At 37.3% G+C, this 18,597-nt stretch overlaps 1 long non-coding RNA gene across 1 annotated transcript in view; it reads right to left on the reverse strand.

The window, feature by feature from the left end:
- Positions 1 to 18,597, reverse strand: part of LOC136754070 (uncharacterized) — a 48,616-nt gene that overhangs the window by 16,120 nt on the left and 13,899 nt on the right. Inside the window, exons 2-3 of the long non-coding RNA XR_010817522.1 lie at positions 7,592 to 7,769; positions 6,563 to 6,641 (exon numbers count right to left, since the gene is read on the reverse strand). This is a non-coding gene — a long non-coding RNA (uncharacterized LOC136754070). The remainder of the gene's footprint in view (positions 1 to 6,562; positions 6,642 to 7,591; positions 7,770 to 18,597) is intronic.

The raw sequence follows: 18,597 nt of genomic DNA on the forward strand, positions 1-18,597 counted from the left end.
CTCCCTCCTGGTCGGCCTGCCTGCATCTACTACCCGCCCGTTCCAGCTCATCCAGAACTCTGCGGCTCGTCTGGTATTCTCTCTGCCCTGATTCGCACACGCTACTCCACTGCTCCGCTCCCTCCACTGGCTCCTGATACCGGCATGCATTCAGTTCAAGACACTGACCCTCACCTCCCGCTGTCTCGACCACACTGCACCAAGCTACCTTCAAACCCTCGTCTCTCCATACATCCCCTCCAGACCACTGCGGTCTTCCGGTGCCAGAAGACTAACTCTGCCTCCTCTCCACTCCCCTTCCTCCAGAGCCGCTCCTTCTCATCCCTGGCCCCTAAGTGGTGGAACGACCTTCCCACTGAAGTCAAAACAGCAGAGTCTCTGACCTCCTTCTGGCGCTTACTCAAGACACATCTTTTCAGACAGTATTTAAGTATTAATTTAGTCATTTACGCTCCTGTAAGATAGGACTTTTTGTCATACTACTTGCCTTGCTTTATTAGTACTAGTATTGTTTATACTTGACTGTGACCTAACATCTTGTCTGCACTAATCAGCTTTTACAATCTAGGATGTAAGACCTCATATATTGTTTACTGTATATCTCATATACACTTGTGTAAATTGGAATTTGTAAAATATATTATGCCTTGAATTGCACTATATTATTGCACTTTGTATTGCTCTTACATTTTGTAAGTCGCCCTGGACAATGGCGTCTGCTAAGAAATAAATAAACAAATAAATAAATAAATAAATAATACTGACAAGACTGACCAGACTAAGAAACACTATGTGATATTCCTACAATACTTTCCACCAAACTTGGAACTTAACCCTACTGCCTTTACTTTATCTTACTTATACACTGCAAATTAGCTACATGTATTGTATTTAATCTGACAAACATTATATTAACATTTGTTGCACTTTAGCACATCCCACAGTTAAAACCATAGGCCTATATACACTCTGCAGCTTAATAACATTCACATACTACATATGGCATCTGACCAGGACAGCGCTGAGTTTGTGCATCCAAAGCAGATTCCTTCACAATGGAAACTCTCAAGAATTTGCTGTCATGTCTCGCAATGGATGTGTTCGCTTGCTGTATTTTCTGGGACTCTAGTTATCTATTAATAATAATTTCTGGAGTACAGTTCTCCCTATGGAAATGACTATAGATCTAGGAAAGATATTTGGGAAGTTTGTGCTACACCTACTGAGTGTTCAATTACAAGCAATTAATTCCCTATGAAATTGCAATATAAGAATTTTAAACCCTGCTTTAAAGCTAATGATTCTTGGCATCTGTGCAATTTCTGTGTGATCATTCAGCTGGAGGTGTGCCTGTAATTTCAAGCTTTCATAGACTGCTACCGAGGCTTAGCAGATTAATGTCACTTGCATTGTGAAAGGAGTCGTGACTGAAAAGGTGAGTTGCTATCCCTACCTTTCAACCCCGAATTAATACCAATTTCCCTTTCACCAGCTGAATCAGTTAGACTAACTCATGCTATGAAAAGTCAAATAAAAGTAGATTTGCAAAAAATAAAATCTTGCTCTGTATTGATAATTGTAGTTTAAGTGCTTGTTAAATATACAACTAATGGTCTAAAAAATACGAATAAAGTATTAATGTTTCCTTTCTGCCTTTCTCTGTCATGCTGATTAAGTCAAGTGAGATTGTTTATACGTATAAAAGTGTTGTGAAACTGTAATTCATTGCTGAGAAAATTGTTAAGAATGCATGAATACATTATAAAGAATCCTTAAACTACCGTATTCACTGCCAATAAACTCGGAGCTGAGCATCTTATTTTAGAATGCCAAGCTAAATCCTAAAACCTAATTTTCCAGTTAAACAAAGGCCTGGAATTACAACTAGCCCTTCAGAAACCTCCAACCAGTAATTACAATCAAAGCCTCATTGGTAACCCAAGCCTCTCCAATCACCTTTCCAATTCTATGCTACTATAGGACATTGATTGAAGAGAATACATCAAAACGCTGAAACATTCCTCTTCTAATCACTTTGATTATACTGTGTTTTCTAGTGGGGAGTCCTTTCCTTCACTACATATGGTTAACATTTCAGTCTCTCCCTCTCCCATTAAGCTTCGCTCTTCAGTTGCATATGGCTCCCTAAGAACCACCTTGATTGCACCTCTCCAAGCCCCCGATTTAGTTTTCACAGAGGCAAAGCTGGAGTGACTTTTAGTGCCAGGTGGTACACCACTTATAAAGCTCTCCACCTCACCTGTAACATCCCCTTGCCATTGTTATAACTAGAGATGGTATGAAAAGGGGCCTTCTTTGAGTACCAGATGGTTGTTCAATTGGGGTTTCAGAAATTATACAAGATAATTGACCTATCATTAAAAGTACAATTATACAGATTATGCTTCCATTTCTCTATTCCATGAAGTTGGGGCAATAAGTGGTATTAGAGATGACCCAAACTGGAACAGTCAGGTGTAAAGACTGGATTCCATGAGATAAACAAGAAAAACAAACACAGATACCCTGAATTAAGAGGCTAGATTTACCCTCCGCAAAAAAGTAAAATTCCTTAATGTGGTCTGCTAATACCTATGGCAACATTAATTGTCTGTCACATACAATCCTGATTTGACTGTTGGCAATAAAACTTTGGTTTCCCAGTTTCCAATCATTAAAAGTGAACAGCAAGGATACAATGCGTCCTGCTTCCTTCCAGTTAAGTCTTTATCCTACTGAAATACACATACACCAAAAAAGCTGAAAATTTGACAAGCTGACATTCAAGAAAAAGTTGACACAAGTTTCTTTTAAAGCTGCTTAATTTGAAAGACTTCCTGTTCTCTCCTCTCTTCCTCTGACAGGGAGACAAAACTGTAAAAGAAGCCTCCGCTGATGGAAGGTCAGAAAGGGCAGCTCGCTGTTTGCTGACAGGTACAATCTCTGCCGTCACTCCATAGCTCGTGCAGTAATTGATTGTGACAAGAGGGTTTGGGAAGAGGCTTGGAGGTTGATCCTGAGGGAAAGCACAGTGCTGAGGAGTGCAATACTCTTACAGACTCCAAGATCCCAGCCCTGCTCTCCTGCACAGACGTTATTTATTAACAGGTATCTGATGTAAGGCCTGCATTGATTCATCAAGGTTTCCTTAGTGTGAGGAGATTTAAAGCTGCATGCTTCATTTAAGCTGGGTAATGAACAAAGGCTGTTCGTGTGGGATGGCCATGCCTCTGAAAGAAGGTGACAGATACAAACTCCCCCTGGGGAATACCGGGACGTGCTCTGTTAACCAGTGAGCTGGGATTACAGTTAGTAATGGATGGTTCTTGAGGGTCTTGAAAGGGTTTTCCATCAGTCGAAACAAATAACATTCAACGGTTAACACTGAAGGGCCAAATAACCTGCAGTCCTTATGCTTTCAGAAAACAAATGCCTAAATGTTGATGTGTAAAACCAATGTTTTGCACCGCGGGCATTTTCATGTCGGTGATCACTCCATGCTGTTAGCCGTGTTAGCTCTGTTAACGACAAGGCACACAGTCCAAAGTTGGATAGCCACTTGGGGAACTTCTCCATCTGTGGGCGGAGCGTAACTCCAAAAATAGGCACGCCGTGCATCAAAACTTGAGGAAAGAATGTCACAGAGAATATGAACTGGGTTATAAAGACACAGGATTGTTTTAGCCAGTTAAAATCAGATGCTGTGGATCATCTGTAAGCCTCGGGTACTACTATTCTCCAATTGTTAAAAACAGAATGTTAAAGAAATGCAATGCCTACATCTGGCCTTGTTAATTTGTCATGAGGATAGTCGAGAACAACACTGCATTATAAAGAACACGGAAATGTTCCTGCAGAGCAGCCAGATGATGAACAACCCATGGTCTTGGAATGCTTTCTTAAGAAGCACACAGAGATGTCAGATTAAAATATATAGCTGTGGTTCCTTGGTCAGCAATAACTTTATGATGAGTTTTCCCTTTCAGATTTCTTGTAATCTTAATATGTTTTTTTAAGACTGTTGAAAGTCCAATGCGCATTACTGCCTGGAGTCTTTTTTTAGCATCGTGAAAGGTGCAGAATAGAATACTACTATCAGAGCACCCCTATTCCACAGTCTGTCAAAAGATTCACTCCATAACCTTTCTTGTGTTATAACAACAACAGCTTAAGTTCATAGGTCTCCTTTATCATGCCAAGACATTTCTAGGAACATCATACATTTATTAAATCATGCCCAGCCCACAGAGCAATAACCACATTATTGATTTTCCAAGGCTCTTCCCCTGACACAACCATCTCAGAACAATCACTGCACAACACACAGAAAATAGCACCCTATTAAAATTGTAAAGGGATAAATTAAATGCTTAACGTTGAAAAGAAAAAACAGAAAAACTGCCCATCAGTTGAAAGGCAATATTTTGAAGCATGTGGTTAAAAAGGCAAATGGAAAATGTCCAAGATGAATCAAGCAACTTCACAATTATCTTAACTGTCAGCAACCAATACAGACAAACAATTATCCAGATAACCAATATCCATAATCCTGTTCTCCTGTGTCAATTTCTCCCTGCTTGTACTGTGCAGTCATAATTTTGGTCATATTAGATTCCATTGATAAATATATTTTACAGACTTGATAACCATTAGAGCTAAGATCTTCCTGAACATGAACAAAAAAAATAAGAATATAAGAAACTGTTATGCAATGTGAATTTTAAGGATTACTGTACTGTATTCTATTTTATGATTTTGTTTATTTTAATATGGTAATAATAAGCATTCCCTCCATAAGTCATTGTAGCATAAATACAACCAACTCAGTGCCGCAGGATTTCTGCATTAGACATTATTTCAATATGGTTATTATTACACAGCTTTTAATTTGCAGATATACACTCACCTAAAGGATTATTAGGAACACCATATTAATACTGTGTTTGACCCCCTTTCGCCTTCAGAACTGCCTTAATTCTACGTGGCATTGATTCAACAAGGTGCTGAAAGCATTCTTTAGAAATGTTGGCCCATATTGATAGGATAGCATCTTGCAGTTGATGGAGATTTCTGGGATGCACATCCAAGGCACGAAGCTCCCGTTCCACCACATCCCAAAGATGCTCTGTTGGGTTGAGATCTGGTGACTGTGGGGGCCAGTTTAGTACAGTGAACTCATTGTCATGTTCAAGAAACCAATTTGAAATGATTCAACCTTTGTGACATGGTGCATTATCCTGCTGGAAGTAGCCATCAGAGGATGGGTACATGGTGGTCATAAAGGGATGGACATGGTCAGAAACAATGCTCAGGTAGGCCGTGGCATTTAAACGATGCCCAATTGGCACGAAGGAGCCTAAAGTGTGCCAAGAAAACATCCCCCACACCATTACACCACCACCACCAGCCTGCACAGTGGTAACAAGGCATGATGGATCCATGTTCTCATTCTGTTTACGCCAAATTCTGACTCTACCATCTGAATGTCTCAACAGAAATCGAGACTCATCAGACCAGGCAAAATGTTTCCAGTCTTCAACTGTCTGATTTTGGTGAGCTTGTGCTAATTGTAGCCTCTTTTTCCCATTTGTAGTGGAGATGAGTGGTACCCAGTGGGGTCTTCTGCTGTTGTAGCCCATCCTCCTCAAGGTTGTACGTGTTGTGGCTTCACAAATGCTTTGCTGCATACCTCGGTTGTAACGAGTGGTTATTTCAGTCAAAGTTGCTCTTCTATCAGCCTGAATCAGTCGGCCCATTCTCCTCTGACCTTTAGCATCAACAAGGCATTTTCGCCCACAGGACTGCCGCATACTGGATGTTTTTCCCTTTTCACACCATTCTTTGTAAACCCTAGAAATGGTTGTGCGTAAAAATCCCAGTAACTGAGCAGATTGTGAAATACTCAGACCGGCCCGTCTGGCACCAACAACCATGCCACGCTCAAAATTGCTTAAATCACCTTTCTTTCCCATTCAGACATTCAGTTTGGAGTTCAGGAGATTGTCTTGACCAGGACCACACCCCTAAATGCATTGAAGCAACTGCCATGTGATTGGTTGATTAGATAATTGCATTAATGAGAAATTGAACAGGTGTTCCTAATAATCCTTTAGGTGAGTGTATGATGTGGAAATAAGTTCAAATTGATGCAAGCAGGTCAAGACAAGAAACTGTCCACTTAAACAACAAAGAAACAAAAATAAATAGGCAAATACTATGCATATTACAAACATATTTTATATTTGTTTTGTTACCAAACACCACACTGTAATGTTAAAGTAACAGATTTTTCTTGTCAATTGTGATACTATATTCTGCATTAACACAAACTTATATGCATTAATATTCATATATTCAATATAAGTATTTATTATGGCCTTTAAGTAAGAAATTCATAAAATAAGAAGAGATTTTACATGCAGCTTGAAGTGCACATTTCTCCCGAGACTTTTCCAAACATTTCCATGCAAGATCAGAGAAGGATTTTATGTATTAATGAGTGCAGTAATATTGCCTGTCCTTGGCCTTAGGATGCTATGAATAACTTGTCCTGTGCTCTTACCTGAAGAGACTTTATTTCTTCTCACCAAGTGTTAATGAACAAACATCAAGCCCAGGAATTGCTCACAGTTGAAATCAGTCTATGAAGGTGTGATAATTAAAAAGGTAATTAACACTTTGACGAGGGTATCACTACACACAGAGGGCAAAAATGCTGGTGAAAGAAATCAAAAATAAATTGTAACAGCAAGCAACTGGAGTGCCTAATACAAATTATTTCAGATTGGCTAATCCATATTTTAATTGAGTTTTGAAATGCTTAAGGATTTTGGATTAGTGGTAAAGTTAAATTATCAAACTACAGAATATTTCCTCAAAGAAGATACCCAGTGTGTTTCATGGTATTCACAAATTTGTGATATTCACCACCAAGTCATAAGATAGTAAAGACATATGCAAAAAGTGTGGGGCAATACTCGTTTATTCCATAAAAAGCCTAGTTATTACTACTGTATATTAAAAATTTGAAACATTTTAAATTTAAGAATTACTGTATATTAAGAATGTGACAAACATGCAAAACTTTGAATTTCATTGTATTACTATAAAATGCATTAGCCTAGACAAATGTAGTCCAATGGTTCCTTTTCCATTTCACCTTGATATATAATTATTTATATATTAAATGTGTAAACTCATTACTTCTTGCCTGCTTCAAAACTTTATCCATCTAGACCCAGTATATGCACAGAAAAAGGCAACTGGAGTAGAAAATGTGTTGTATTTACATTACCATAAGTAATCTTTGTCTTTGCCATGTATCTTGAAGCTACATTTTACAACACCAACAACACATTTTATATAGCTTGTCCAACTGTGTCCTTTGATTTCATATCGTCTAATTATGGTCTGATATTTACCTGTTGTGTCAACTCTATTTTCAATTAGAATTTAGTTAAATGGTTGTTCTGAAAAGCTTGAGGGTCTCTTTTAGAACAGCAGGCGTTTACTTAGAACTGCAAATACAAATAAATACAACACTTTCACTTTAGTCCAGAAGATGACTGCAGAACTATCACAGTTTTCATACCTTCTTTTTGTCCAAAGCATTCTCAAAGGGTGACCAGTGGGATGTGCAGGAAAGGTCAGCTTATGTTGTAAAGAACAGCTTCTGCATTAACACGCCAGGGGAGAGTAGACACATCTTCTGTAAGCTTCACCCACGAAGGTTTTAAAGCTACAGCTGTTTGACCTTTAAAGCACATGTCCTGAGGAAGAGGAATGACAGAGATACAGATGACAAATAAAAGAGACTAGGTAAAATATGAAAAACTATCCAACAGCCCACTGTGGTTAAATCAATAGATGTTTCCTAATAAAAATGATAAGAAACCTTTCCTTCATGGTTTTATCATTAAATAAGATCTTACATGGAACTGCCCAACAGCAGCAAATGGGGGAAAAATAAAATAAAAAGGTTCAAAACCCAAATTCCTGTTTATGTTTTGCTGAAATGACCTTGATAACCCAATGGAAATGCTAAAGCAAAACAGCAGAATTATACATCAATCGCACAATCAATCAGTCCCACAGCCAATCACCTGTAGGTTCTTCTGTAGTTTTCTACCGCCAGGGCAAACACTTTTTAGCACTCTCACAGCCATTTGCAAGCATGACAGCAACAGTTCTGCAATCGGCAGTGGTCATTACAGTGTTCTGTGGTCTGGGGTCTGGACCACATCAACAGAGAGGCCATGACCAATTGGAAAAGTGCTCAAGCTGTCAATGCAAACAGATGTGGAGTACTGCATATCTTTCTGCACTACTCTAGCACTACTACCATGCCTTGCTGTAATTTGAAAGATGGTCTTGACCACTTTCCCTGCAAGTTTATTGTTTAGAATCTTCATTTTGCTTACTACTTGCTTTAATAAAGGTCTGTTACCTTTATTTCTAGTGTATGTAAACTGTTTGTAATGGTATACATCAGTTCTGCCACCATATTTCAGCAACTACACTACTTTAAAATTATAGCAATAAAATAAGAATACTACAATTAAATCTGGACTAACTAGAAAGGAAATCATTAGAATAAAAAATGTATGTATTTAATGACTTCAGTTTTGTTTTTTTAATCTGTTGTGCCCTGTACATCATCAGCAGTAGACACAGCTTATAGGCGATGTAAGACTAAAATCATTACATTGCGTTTGCCCATGTTCAGTCATATTTTATCATAATTTGTCAGGACCAAGTAAATAACGTTAGGAGGACGACAAGTGAAGAGTCTGTTGGGGGTGTTAATCTAATTGGATCGTGATAAGAACACAGGTCTGGATTAATTGTGGTACAGAGCTGTCTCTGTTCCTTTGCATTCCATTAGCAGCATGTTATTTGTTTTAGTGACTACTCCCGTTTGGTAATTGAGAAAAATATGACACACACACACACCTACACACACAAACACACACTTACTTTCCACTTCAAACCATGCACCTGCTTAGGCTGCAATTGAATAGCTCTTAATTTAGTAAAGTGCATTCACAAATGGAGCTCAAGTGTTTTCAAATGGTCAGCACAGTCATTTTTAAAGGTTAAATTGCATATGTATCTGCTATGGTTACATATACACCACCCAAAAAAACAGCAGTCTGCATTGCTGAAGTTAAGAAATGGCTCGACCTCAGCTTTTGTCTGAAGAACATTAAACAAATTAATTATCTCCATTGTGAAAATAAAGGAAATTAAGAGATGGGTCATCTAGTCTACCATTTTAACTGGCAACAGAATGACCATGTTTTATGACAGTTTGTATTTATTAAGGTTAATAGGTACTATAAGACATTCCCAAATTTAGAACTTATATCATAGGTGTGAAACCAGTGCCTACAGTGATTAAGATTCATCGGTTACTAATTTAGAAAAAAAATCTAAGATCTCTTAGATAACTTAGTAACCAAAGCATACAAATGTTTAAAATACTATTTTAATTTGATTCAACTTTCAGCAATTACACTGAAAAAAATGATTTATTGGGTCAGTAATTATTATATACATGGTCGGTGTAAATTCTACATAAAAACAATTGGTTCTCCTTTGTACTTGATAATATTGGGTTTAGTTCACACTTAAAACTCATAAATAAGATTAGCAATTATGCTGCAGAAGATTAGGTAAAGCAGAAACACATGGAAAGCCGGAAGTTTAGCTTTGGCACCTGGCATCGGAGACGGACGGAGTTAATGTTCGTGTTCGTCTAATCTGCCAGAGACACGGGTGCTAACTCTTCAAAGAGGACAAAACATTCTGCTGTGCCCTGGATTTATGAAGTAAGATTTTTTTTATCACAATCGACTGGACAATGGAGAATTTTGTTGTCAATATGTTTGAGTAGAATTCTCTGACATAACTTGAGTTAAATTATTTGATTTAACTCAAATAGCAATTCTACCTGCATTAGCCATTAGAACTGGCAGTTAACAATATAGCTAGCTACGTTTGAATGCCTGTCTCTAGTCCTAAAATCCAGCTAACCGCTAACTTTATCCATTGCTAGATGACCTATCCATAAGCAAGTTTATGCATACCAGAATATAAAATTAATGAGAAATTATAAATTGGAGCGCACACAGATTCATGACGCTTTGGCTTAGTAAAAGAGTAATGTTTAACGTTGCGTTATTGAAAACAGTTTATACAGCCTAAAGGCCATGATACACAAGGCAACTTTTAACTGTAGCAGCATACACATACATGGCAATCAGAAATGGGTCATCGCTTTGGTTTGCAAAATCTTCTAACATAGCTGCCGCTGAAGCTAGAATCAAAACGTCCTAAAATGCTCAACTTTTTATAGAGACCCCTACATGTTCTCTGACTTCAATGTTACACAAACCTATTGGAAAACATTACATGTGACAAATCTGAAATGTTTCAAATGGGGCCCCTGCCAAAAACGTCAAGAGACCCCAAAAAGCGGAGGTGAATTATCTGCCTCCCCATCCACTTGGGGAAAGTGAAGAAAGTCTGGAGAAGGAGAGACTTGACCTTCTTTGCGAAGTAAAAAAGAAAAATAATGAAAAGATCATTGCAGAAAAAATGGCAAAAACTTTCTCAATTCAAAGACATGAAGTTGTCAATCTCAGCCCTTGTATCCAAGATTTCATGGAGAGATGGTCTGCTTTGTTCAGTGAGGCTCAGGTAAGCAAGTTCAATCAATTTGGATTTTTTTTTATTTTTAGAAAGATAATTCTGCATTGGAATTGTGACTGTTTCCAAACTGTCATTTGGAAGGTTGTTTTCATGTTCTTACGATGGTCCCCTAACATGTCACTTTACTCTAGATGGCGGAGGAATTCAGAAGAATCACGGCAGTTCCTCTCACGCAAACCTTTATGAGGAAACTTGACGGTTCCACTGCAAGACTGCCTTATGAGAGCCAAAGGAGGAGTTCCAGGGACAAAGATACGGCCAATACTGGATAGACTCAATCAGGTAATTGTTGAGTAGGCAGATAATTCACCGTTTCTTCAATTGGTGTAACAAGTCTTTGTTTGGCATAGTGGACCTGCCAAGTGCTTCAGAAATGTTAATAACTGTCAACCATGCTAAACTTCTCAATTCAATGCAGCAGGGTTTCAGCAATTGAGGCAGTCAATCCACATGCTTCATAAATAAGCAGAAGTGTATACTGGCGTTTGCACCGGGTGATTTTACATTTAAATTTGTATCCACATATAAGGTCAAGAGAAATTTAGCAAAGATGGTTATCTAGTCCATATAGGTTGGACATATTCCTCATTATTACTCTAGGCTAGGATGTAAATACAAATTGATGTCATCCACCCTTGTCTCATCATGCACCTTTCAACTGACAAGGTGATTGTCAACAAAAAGACTATCAAGTTATAAAAATAAATAGCCCCTTTGGTAGGTCTACTAGCATATCCAAAAATGTGAGACTACTCTTAAGAGATTTTTTTTTTTTTTAACAGAGCGACTCCATCGAGAGGAGACGAGATGCAGTCATCCACAGTCTCACAGAGTACCTTGGAGAGAGTGGTGATGAGCTTTTTTTAGACTGCCAGGTATGTCCTTTTAAGAGCAATTTGTTTAATCAAGATTGGCTGAATTAGGGTTAAGGTTAATTAGCAGTTTACAGAAACATTTTAAGCATTTTCACCACAAGCCTATATTTATTGAATTACCTATTGTTATTTCTGTTATGTTTCAAAAGGAGGCTGACCGAGATGAAAACACTCATCACATCTTGAAAATCCTTGCTGTACATGCTGCCACTGATGAGGATCCGGCGGATGTTTCCATCATTATTGAGGGCAATGAGATGCTGACTAAATTTGACAACACAGCAAAGGCTTGCACAATGCTGATGGGACTGATCTATGCATTGAATCTAGTCTACCCAGCAAAGCTTAAGTACACATTTGAGGTTTTTCAGAAACTGTTTCTTGAGCTTGATGGGATTAAAAGTCCAGTCACTGCGAAACAAGTAGCTGGCTTGAATGTTGGGAGGCTTTTTGGTAACCTCACCACTGAAGGACTTTTTGGTTTCAGTGTTTGTGGGAGTTTGTAGTCTCCTAAAGATATTTTTTTGTGTGTGAACAGCCTGCCTCATTTTCTAATACGTTTTGTGTTTGTTTTTCTATCCTTATTTCTAACCTTTTCAGGGTTTGTATTATCTGAATGAAAATGCTTTTATAGTACATTTGCGGAATATTGCCCAGATGGGTTTCTTGTATAGTGGGTAGAGTTTTAGCTGAGTCTTCTAAAATGCCAGTCATTGAATGAATATGTTTGTAAGAATTGAAACTTTATTTATGATTATTATTATTTTTTTATTTCTTGGCAGACACCCTTATCCAGGGCGACTTACAACATAAGTGCAAACAAAGTGCAAAAATACAGTTAAGTACAAGGCATCGATGCAAGGTCATATACTGTAAACGTATTTGATTTCCACCAATGTGCCAAAACTTGCTCGAAAAAATGGCTAGATATTTTGCCACAATTTAAACAATTATATATTTTGGTTCATTTAATGAATCACGTTATTTCTGATGTCAGTTTGAAGGCCTCACACGAATACTGAACAAGAGACTCGTGACTTTTGGTGTTCATGCTCATTTTGGTATGCAGTGAATATTCCTTCCTTGTTTTTCAGAGGACATATTTTCAAGTTTATTTTATTCTTTCAAGTTAAGGCACCAAGTCAAGGCATGTTAAGGCATTGTTAACATTTCCCAGGCTATTCTTTTAACAATTAGTTTTTGGTAGCAAATGCCAGTGTTTAATTTGTGGCTGAAATGTTCTAGGTCTTTGGTTTAAAGTCCTCAATGGGTTTACTGGGACCATAGTCTGAAACACATTGAGGACCTTAACTGTGACTGCCCATTCTAATTCTAATTCTAATTCTATAGTGTGTGAGGCATTTTTTTCTGATGTCACCACTTCAACTTCAATAATAAAGTTGACAAGATACTGTTCAATGTGAGTGATTTAAACATTGTTGATGGGGTTAAATGTTATGCATCTTACAATGTATAATCAATCATTTATACTGAAATAATTTAGTTTAAAAATACTAACAATTGAGAGTTAATTGTTATTTAATTAATTGATTTTTATAAGTATTTTTTGTATTTGACAATCAAGTAAAATTTACTAAGAAACTATGAAAAAATAAGTCCTTACCTGATATACTTTGTGAATATTAATTGCTAAAACTGAGTACATTTTACTTAGTTTATGTGGTTACATTTAAACACAGTTACATGGGGTTAAATTTAAACAAACAAAATTGATTGCAAATTGTTGCCTCATTTTTTCGGGGTAAATCTTAGACATAATTATTTTCAGTGTATTTATAAATCTGTACATAATGTTAGGCAAATGAAAAAAACTAAAGCAATTAGACGTAAATGTTTCCGAGTCTCTTCCATTAGAATAACAATTTATAAAATTTATATGCATAGCCTACATCCTAACTGACCAAAACGTTGTTAATAATTTGAGAAAATATTTAAAAAGTTATATTAGACTTAGGCAGCTGGCGTTTCCAGGTAGAGTACAATTCATAAATAGTGGTTAACAGAGTGCTGGTTCGCTAAAGCCCATCTATGAAGCAGCTTGTCTTGTAAAGCCAGCCAGAGCCCCACATAAATGTCACCTTCCTTCTCAGTAAATGAACTGAAGGATGTATTCGGGGGCAGTGAACAACCAGGGAACTGACAGTACAACAACAACTTACAGCTATGCTAGGTAAGTGAACACTAAATGTGTCTGAAAGTACATACAGTACAGTTCAAGTAAGTAGCAAAGACAGATGACGCCCCCCTCTCTCTCTAAGCCAATAAAGGAGGTGCTTAAATGCATATAATCAGACAGCTACCTTGTGCTTTTCCATTTCATATTACAGCATCTGGTCTGAACTTTCTCAAAGGTGAAACAAAAGCAGTGCAGGTGTAGTAGGTATCAGAATCATCAGCACCTTAATATCTGGGAATATTACTGGAAATGATTCCAATTAAGCCATGAAAACCTGGAGAGGCCGCACCCTCCAGGACTGGTGTTGCATGCCATTGTTCTTTATCACAGAAAGAATGGCGTGACATACAATAGACACCAGTCCTCAAATGTTGCAGGGTCACCTGCATCTGGATTTAACTGTGGACAATAATAGCAGTTAGCTTGGAAGGTTTAAGGTTTCAAGCTTTTTTGTATGTTTTCCATTTTCTGAAACTCAAGATAGGATAATACATAAATATGCAAATCCCTGCGTCTTAGTTTTCGAGGAAGTACAAGTCAGAATTTATCATTGACACCCACCTCCAACACATAATACATTTAAATTGAAAAATGACCTGCAGAGCATAACACATGCAAACTGGCATTCTTGAAAAAATATACTGGAGAGTTCATATCAAAAATGCAAATCCCCTTCATAGAAATGTGACCATAAGTTCCTGAACCTAGTATTTGCTTAATTGGACCAGTTAACCCTTTCCTAGGGGCAAAGCAAGTGAGAATGATAAAGGTTAGAAAACCTGGATGCTGGATTATAGTTCTTAATACATCTCACAAATCTCTGTCACATTTGCCCTACTGGGAAGGTTAAAATGGCATGTTTACTGCTCCATTTATTGTTTACAAATAATTACTATTCTTCCAATTGAGCACCATTATACTAGTTTCTGATTTAAACTTACCAAGTTAGGAAAACCCAATATGTATGTCAACAAACCAACAGAAGTCTTAATATTAACTGTATGGTCTTATAAAGACCAATTCAATTAGGCTAGACAGCCTTCTAGCATCTAGTAGTTCAAAGTGTCTGTCCTTGAGAAAAAATATTTGCGCACATATACATTTGTACATAAACAGACCAGACTAAACCTTTTAACAAAGGAAGCTATAGGAACATTTAAGTTTGAATCCTTTGATCTCTTAATATAAATATCGACTTTAAAACAGCAATTTATTTTCTGTAAATCAAGATAGATTGAAAATGTTTAATTAAAACAACTAGTATGTTAATACATTTGTTTATTCCAAGCTGGCATGTAAAAAAATAAAAAATGGGTATCACTTAACTGCAGATGAGCACATAAAATAAAAAATAAAAAATGCATACAGCTATAAATAATAATGCAGCCTTTTTGTAAAGCTTTAGGTATAAATCAATATGCAAAGTGCGTAATACAGTTACTATCGAGCTTTGGTACTGCTTTAATGCAACACTGCTGCATACCAACAGGCATCAGTTACTAACAAATACAGCCTACTGAAAGGTTTGCAACATTAATTTAAATAAATTCCATGTCACTATTTTAGCTGTAATCTACTTAATTTTCAGCTGGCGTAGTAACAGCAGCAAGATTGAAGGGAATTAAAACAATAAAATGTCCTGTAGATTTATCCCTGGTGATTGGTAGGGATTTCCATCACTTTCATGGCTTTGTTTTGATCCTTTTGTGAAGTCAATACTTTCCTTCAGGAATAATTTCCCTGCGCCTAGGCGAAATGCACCAAATTCTTTTTACAATGTCAAGATAAGTTAGTGTTAGTTCACAAGAAAAAAAGGCATAGTAATGGATTTTGATCTTTTTTCTAACATCCTGACATGTTCTTACTATTTTTCTTCCTGCACAGTTGTATTTTGTTTCTGAGATACTAATGTCTGTTAATTAAAAGAGATGTGCATCGATACACAGATAGACAACTGGCTGTTACTGCTAGATCCAAGTCATACTGAGAGAGAAATAAATACAAATATAATTAACACAATACTGTTTTTTGTTTTGTAAAGCAATGCAATCAAATGTGTATAATTCTTGGGTTACATAACCAAATTGAAATAAGTTATCCAAACTTGCCCATGGGAATCAGTAACCTTACAAATAAACCCCTCCATAGTGAAGTGAAGCATATTAGAAGAAATCAAAGCAAACCACTAAGGAGTTCATAAGCCAAGATACACAAAAGCATATGTTTTTTGTTTAAGAATATATATAATTTATTTTTAATTTTTAAGTTGACTCTATTATCTATTAAGTATCTATTAACATAGTTTTACAAGTAGCTTTAGCATTACTCAAATGGTAGGATTAATAGATTCCTTACATACACAAGAGCCAAAACGGTGATCAAAACCACATTCCAGGCTGAAATGATGACACAAGAAAAGTAGCAAACTTAATCCAAACTGTACAGAAAAAGTAAAGTATATATATACACCGATCAGCCATAACATTATGACCACCTGCCTAATATTGTGTAGGTCCCCCTTTTGCCGCCAAAACAGCCCTGACCCGTCGAGGCATGGACTCCACTAGACCTCTGAAGGTGTGCTGTGGTATCCGGCACCAAGACATTAGCAGCAGATCCTTTAAGTCCTGTAAGTTGCAAGGTGGGGCCTCCATGGATCGGACTTGTTTGGCCAGCACATCCCACAGATGCTCAACTGGATTGAGATCTCGGGAATTTGGAGGCCAAGTCAACAACTTGAACTCGTGATTCATCAGACCAGGCCACCTTCTTCCATTGCTCCGTACACATGGCTCACGTGCCCATTGTAGGTGCTTTCGGCAGTGGACAGGGGTCAGCATGGGCATCCTGACTGGTCTGCGGCTACGCAGCCCCATACGCAACAAACTGCGATGCACTGTGTGTTCTGACACCTTTCTATCAGAACCATCATCCACTTTTTCAGCAATATGAGCTACAGTAGCTCGTCTGTTGGATCGGACCACACGGGCCAGCCTTGCCTCCCCACGTGCATCGATGACCCTTGGCTGCCCATAACCCTTTTTCCTTCCTTGGACCACTTTTGATAGCTACTGACCACTGCAGAACGGGAACACCCCACACAAGAGCTTGTCAAAGCTCAGATCCTTACACTTGCCCATTTTTCCTGCTTCTAACACTTCAACTTTGAGGACAAAATGTTCACTTGCTGCCTAATATATCCCACCCACTGACAGGTGCCATGATAACGAGATTATCAGTGTTATTCACTTCACTTGTCAGTGGTCATAATGTTATGGCTGATCTGTGTATATACATACACTGGTTCTAAATGTACAATTAAGTTTAATTAAACTAACTTATCGATGATGTCTTTTCAGGGTTTGCTAAACACTAATTCGGCCTAGAGAATACTGTAAAGATTCCATTTCATGGGACAGATTTAAGAAATCAACTGTTTAGAACCAGAGATCCCCAGATGTGCAACTGCTACAGTTGTACTGTCATTTGAAGTGTAGTCTCCACCTTAATAATTTAATCTCTCTGTTCTACTTCATAATTAACAGTTTCAGTAAGTGGGATTGGCTCCCTGTGTATATGTACCATCCCAGCAGTAGAGCTTTGTGCCATTGCCAACATTTGTCCTATGAGCATAAATACTATCAATAAAGAAATTATATATCTATATATATATATATTTTTTTTTATTATTATTATTATTTTTCAGCATGGGAGCCGTTTCAAGAGCAAGCTCCGATTATAACAAGTACAGAGTCTGACAATCAAGCACAGTGGGGAAATTCTAAATAAAAAGAAAAGAAAGAGTAGGAAGATTGCAATATTTTAAACTACATGGGGTACAGTAGAAATCCAATTGAATACAGGACTCCCTGCATGCAAATGTAACCTCATGCATCATTGTAACTCACAAATTTTGATTGTGACTTTGACCTGCTACACTATCTTTTATTTTAGTAGCAAGACTCAGCAGTTTACTTCAAAGGAGACATGAGCTTATACTTATTTCAGAAATATAAATTCTAAACAAAAAACAATGACACCAGTAACCTACTATATTTCATCTTACAAATTCATCATATTGTACACAACCCCGCAAAAAAATAACACTGAAAAGTCTGGAAAGATGGAACTAAAATGAGATTCAAAATAATATCTGTGCCATTATCCTTCGTCTCTTGATTTTAACTCTTTATGTAATCAAAATTTGAATGTTCTCTAGCTTTCTTTTCCTCATGATTTGCCTGTGTTTCATTATCCTTTCTAGAATGTCAAGTGCTCAATTTTAAACGGCTTGTTTTGTAAACGTGTTCCCTAAGAGTGAAGTGCTCTGCAATCCTTGTGATTTTGAAAGGCACTGCTCCACGCTCACTTTTCTCTCCCATTTTACTTTACCTGAATGGTTGACAACAGCTATAATTGTGTAGTACTTTGTATAATATATAATATATAAGAGGTCCTGCAGTGAGAGAATGGTTAACTGTGGCTTATGATTCAGGAAGACAGACTGGGTAACTGTGCAGATCAACAGGGTGTTTTTAAAAGATTTCTGCAGCAGAGAAAAATAAATCTTTACTGCTTTTTAATGTGTTATTCTGGAAAGAAACAGTGTTGGTGTGTTGTTTTTCTGACTTAAATAATCTTAAGTTTTTAGTTCACCTTCACCTTCACATGGTTTGTCACACTCCTCAGCTCTAAGCACAGGTAATTAATTTAATGAACAGAAAAAAAAACCTGCTCATATTAGAGCAGTGGCTTAAGCCACCAGTTTCATTTAAATCATAACAATCAAAGTGATGCACAATTGCCAAGAAA

The sequence above is a fragment of the Amia ocellicauda genome, chromosome 7 (genome assembly GCF_036373705.1).
Source record: "Amia ocellicauda isolate fAmiCal2 chromosome 7, fAmiCal2.hap1, whole genome shotgun sequence".
Lineage (NCBI taxonomy): Eukaryota > Metazoa > Chordata > Actinopteri > Amiiformes > Amiidae > Amia > Amia ocellicauda.